Below are 6,000 nucleotides of genomic sequence, written 5' to 3' on the forward strand. Positions count from 1 at the left end.
TTTGTGGGAAAAAAATGACACAAATTTTATTTATTAATTGTCAGTTAAAGTAACGCAGTGCCGTAACGCGAAAATCGCCTGGTCATGAAAGAGGAGTAAATCTCCCGGAGGTCAAGTGGTTAAGGACGTGGCGGACGGCTTCCCAGACCACTCCTTAACAACCAGCTATTCTTCACAAAGAATTTGAATCGATCGATCGTTTTTTGATTGATCCGAGTTTAAATCATTCTGAAAATTTGGAATTTGTTAGAAAATGAATAAACTAATTCTGAAAACAAATCAATGAAACAAAATTAGTAACATAATAAATCTATCCGAAATGAAACTAAACAAATGTTTCTATTTTACACATGTCTAATGGCGATCGCAAAACACATATGATGTATTGCTGTGAACGTTATAGAGAGAGAGCAATAATTCAATCACCAGACCACCTGTGTAACTCTAAACTAGTAACCTGTAAAGGCTTACAAAGTGTCACCTATGGAGATATTTAAGTACCTTAGTTTGGCGCCATTCCAGGAGCGTGCGCAATTTAAAGCATGACATGTCAGGTATCTATTTACTCAGCATAACATCATATTTTACCAAACAATTGGGTAGTATATTGTGTTTTTGTTCATTAAAATTCAGTAAAGTGTATTTTTTACCAAAAAAATTGCATTTGAAGAACTGCTGCGCAAATACTGTGCAACATAAAAAAATTGCAACACCCACCTTTTTATTCTCTAGGGCCTCTGCTTAAAATATATATGTAATGTTTGGGGATTTTAAGTAATTTGCTAGCAAAATTTTTTTTTAATTTTTACATGTAGGTGAGAAGTGTCAGAATAGGCCCAGTGTTGATGTGGTTAATCCTACCTAAAACACACTGACCCTGAATTTTGACTCCCAATCGTTAACCCTGACCTTTGACCTTAACCTTGACCTTAATTTTGACCTAGATCAAAGTCTACTCTAGCTATTTTATCCTATTTTTATGTATTTATTTATTTTTCACACTTTTTTTTACATGTTTCTCCTCTAGCGCAATGGGGTTGATTTACTAAAACTGGACAGTGCAAAATCTGGTGCAGCTTTGCATGATAGCCAATCAACTACTAACTTCATAGTTGACACCAAAAAAAATTTTTAGGGACACTTTTTTTTTTTCTGTGTCTAGCAAACTATTGTAGGCGGAGAATGTACTTTAATTAGGGGAGGGGTCATTCATTTAAAATAGGATTGGTTCTACAAGAGGCATAGTATTAACCCAAACATTTGTGAACCCTAAATCTGATTTAACCGCTTGCCGACCGCGCTATAGCCGAATGCTCGATAGCTCTGGGAGGGTGTACATTGACGTCCTCCCAGAATTCTGCTCTCGCGCGCCCCCTGGGGCGCTCACCCGGGAATATCCCCGGCGCATCACGGATCACGGTAAACGGCCGCTGATAGTGGCCGTTTACCAATTGATCGCTCAAATGACGGAGCAATCACTTGTAAACAAACCGGCGTAACGTCCGGTTCCTCTCTTCCCACTCTGTACCGATCTGTACAGTGCGAGGAGAGAGGGGAGAGATCAGTGGCAGCAGTGCTGTGGGCTGGATGTGTAGTGCCCACAGCGCTGATATGTGCCCATTCCAGCCATCCATCCATACTCAGCCATCCATACTCAGCATACCCATCAGTACTCAGCATACTCATCCATCCATCCATACTCACCCATCTATACTCAGCATACTCATCCATCCATCCATGCTCACCTATCCATACTCAGCATACTCAGCCATTCGTGCTCAGCATACCCATCCATACTCAGCATACTCATCCATCCATCCATCCATGCTCAGCCATCCATACTCATCCATATTCAGCATACTCATCCATTCATCCATGCTCAGCCATCCATACTCAGCATATTCAGCCATCCATACTCAGCATACCCATCCATACTCAGCATACTCATCCATCCATCCATGCTCAGCCATCCATACTCAGCATACTCAGCCATCCATACTCAGCATACTCATACATACTCAGCATACTCATGCATCCATCCCTACTCATCCATCCATACTCAGCATACTCATCCATCCATTCATACTCATCCATCCATACTCAGCATACCCATCCATAGTCAGCATACTCATCCATCCATTCATGCTCAGCCATCCATACTCAGCATACTCATCCATCCATCCATGCTCAGCTATCCATACTCAGCATACTCATCCATCCATCCATGCTCAGCCATCCATCCATCCATCCTCAGCAATACTCATCCATCCATCCATGCTCAGCCATCCCATCCACCCCATCCATAATTAGTCAAACCCATCCATAATCAGCCATACCCAGCCATACCCAGCCATACCCAGCAATACCCAGCAATACTCAGCCGTACCTAGCCATACTCAGCCATACCCAGCCATACTCAGCCGTACCCAGCCATACTCAGCCGTAGCCAGCCATACTTAGCCGTACTCAGCCATACTCAGCAGTAGCCAGCCATCCCATCCATACCCAGCCATACCCAGCTGTGCCCAGCTGTACTCAGTCGTACTCAGACGTACCCAGCCATACTCAGCCATACCCATCCATACTCAGCCATAGCCGACCATACTCAGCCATCCCCATCTACGACTCATCCATCCCCATTCATGCTCATACATGCCACATCAGTTCTCATCCATGACACTATAGTGCCTCACAAAAGTGTAATAGGTAGTCAAATTAGATTTGTAACTTATGCTCCTAGAACACCTGACGGTGCTCCCTGCATGTTGGGCCTCTGTATGTGGCCACGCTGTGTAAAAGTCTTACACATGTGGTATCGCCATACTCAGGAGGAATAGTAGAATGTGTTTTGGGGTGTAAGTTGTGCTATCCATATTTTGTGTGTGAGAAATAAACTGCTAATATAACAATTTTGTGAAAAAAGAAAAAAAAATCTTGATTTTGCAAAAAATTGTGGGGTAAAAATTACAACTTCAAAAAACTCATCATTCCTCAAACTAAATACCTTGGAATGTCTACTTTCCAAAAAGGGGTCATTTGGGGGGTATTTGTACTTTCCTGGCTTGTTAGGGTCTCAAGAAATGAGATAGGCCGTCAGTGCATTAGGTGTGATCAATTTTCAGAGATTGGCACCATAGCTTGTGGACTCTATAACTTTCACAAAGACCAAATAATATACACAGATTTGGGTTATTTTTACCAAAGATATGTAGCAGTATAAATTTAGTACAAAATAGTGCAAAGCAGTACAAAATATATATAGAAAAATTACTAATTTGCAAAATTTTATAACAGAAACAAAGAAAAATTTTCTTTTATAGCGCAAAAAATAAAAAACCCAGCGGTGATTAAATACCACCAAAAGAAAGCTCTATTTGTGTGAACAAAAAGGACAAAAATTTCATATAGGTACAGTGTTGCATGACTGAGTAGTTGTCATTCAAAATGTGAGAGCACCGAAAGCTGAAAATTGGTCTGGTTAGAAAGGGGGTTTAAGTGCCCAGTGGGTAAGTGGTTAAAGTAGAATTCTGGGCTATTACTAGCTAATCTTAGAACTGCTTCCACCCCACCTAACACCTATATTGACTAACCTGTAGAAGGAAGATACTTATCTATTCTCAAGTCACTCTGTACGTATTGCATTGCTGAACCTTGCACTCTGTACATAACGCACTCCTGAACCTTGCACTCTGTATGAAACACATGCCCGAACCTTGCACTCTGTACATATTGCATTCCTGAGCCCTGTACTCTGTACATAACGCACTCTTGAACCTTGCACTATATATGAAATGCACTCCGGAACCATGCACTCTGTACGTAATGCATTCTTGAACCTTGCACTCTGTACGTAACGCACTCCTGAACCTTGCACTCTGTATGAAATGCACTCCTGAACCTTGCACTCTGTATGAAATCCACTCCTGAACCTTGCACTCTGTATGAAACGCACTCCTGAACCTTGCACTCTGTATGAAATGCACTCCTGAACCTTGCACTCTGTATGAAAAGCACTCCTGAACCTTGCACTCTGTACATAACACATTCCTGAACCTTGCACTCTGTACGTAGTGCACTCCTGAACCTTGCACTCTGTACGTAACGCATTCCTGAACCTTGCACTCTGTACGTATCGCATCCCTGAACCTTGCACTCTGTACCTATTGCATTCCTGCACCTTGAACTCTGTACATATTGCATTCCTGAACCTTGCACTCTATACGTATTGCACTCCTGAACCTTGCACTCTGTATGAAATGCACTCCTGAACCTTGCACTCTGTACATAGTTACATAGTTACATAGTAGGTGAGGTTGAAAAAAGACACAAGTCCATCAAGTCCAACCCATGTGTGTGATTATATGTCAGTATTACATTGTATATCCCTGTATGTTGCGGTCGTTCAGGTGCTTATCTAATAGTTTCTTGAAACTATCGATGCTCCCCACTGAGACCACCGCCTGTGGAAGGAAATTCCACATCCTTGCCGCTCTTACAGTAAAGAATCCTCTATGTAGTTTAAGGTTAAACCTCTTTTCTTCTAATTTTAATGAGTGGCCACGAGTCTTATTAAACTCCCTTCTGCAAAAAAGTTTTATCCCTATTGTGGGATCACCAGTATGGTATTTATATATTGAAAAAACAAAGAAAAAAGCTGCGCTCGAAAAACAAAAATAAATAAAAAATTTAAATTTTAAATATATTGACCAAAAAAAAATATGAAAATATGAAATGTGTAAAAATATACAAGCAGCCAGCACCTAAGGTCTAGTCTCAAACCTCACAAAAATATATATAATGCAAAGAGATGCAGCGCTAGAGAGAGGATTGGTGAAAAGAAAGTGAAAGAAAAGACTAAGGCATAGTCTTATCAGCATCAAATAATTGAACAATGCTAATTAATAAGCTCACGTGCAAATTAATAAAAAATAAAGTGAATATCTGTATAAGTGTGAATAAACACAAAATCTAATCAAAATATCAATGAGTGAAACATTTTTTTTCTGTATATATAAACCTTAAGTAATACAACAGATGGGTGACACATACATAATAAAATGTGTAAAGAAGAACCCACAAGAAAAAAAAGTCCTGAAAATTGTGACCAAAAAAGGAAGCAACCACACACAAGTGATAAAATAAATTCTTTTTGAGGCCGGGGTAGAGAAGAATCTTAATAAGATAAGATAAGATTCTTCTCTACCCCGGCCTCAAAAAGAATTTATTTTATCACTTTAAAGTTTTGCAACAGGCCATAATTATTTTTAGTTTGGTGGTGATTTTTTTCTGCAGATTCGTAGCGTGGCCATGGGCGCCAAATTTGCGCCCAGTCTGGCCAATTTATTTATGGCCAGATGGGAGATGGAGGTCATTGATAGCAATCCCCCCAAAGAGCTACGTCTATGGAGAAGGTACATAGATGATGTTCTTCTCCTGTGGGATGGTGATCAAGCTTCCCTTGAAAGTTTTTTTGCACAACTGAATCGGAATGATAGGGGTATATCCCTTCAATTTGAAATCAGTTGTTCTGAGATTCATTTCCTTGACCTTAACATCTTGGTCAAGAATGGTCGCCTCACTACTAATACACATTTTAAGGCGACCGATAGAAACGCCTACATCTCACTTTCTAGCTGTCATCATCTGGCTTGGCTAAGGGCTGTTCCTCAGGGCCAGTTTCAGCGCATCAGGCGCAACTGCACTGATATTTCAGAATACCATCGACAAGCCTACATATTGAAACAATGTTTTCTTGATAAAGGCTATTCTGAAAGCGATATTGATACCACCATAATCCAGGTTGCCAATATGGACAGGGCCCTTATGTTACATAGGGAAGTGGAACCTAGTCCTGTACCTGACAACAAGTTTGGTTGGTCCATGATCACTGACTATTCGAATCAACATTTTTCTGTTAAAAAAATCTTCCAGAAACACTGGAATATACCTAAAAATGACAAAGTTCTTGGGGTGGTCATTCCTGATAGACCAGTAATGATA

The sequence above is a fragment of the Aquarana catesbeiana genome, linkage group LG11 (genome assembly GCF_042186555.1).
Source record: "Aquarana catesbeiana isolate 2022-GZ linkage group LG11, ASM4218655v1, whole genome shotgun sequence".
In the NCBI taxonomy this organism is placed as follows: Eukaryota; Metazoa; Chordata; class Amphibia; order Anura; family Ranidae; genus Aquarana; species Aquarana catesbeiana.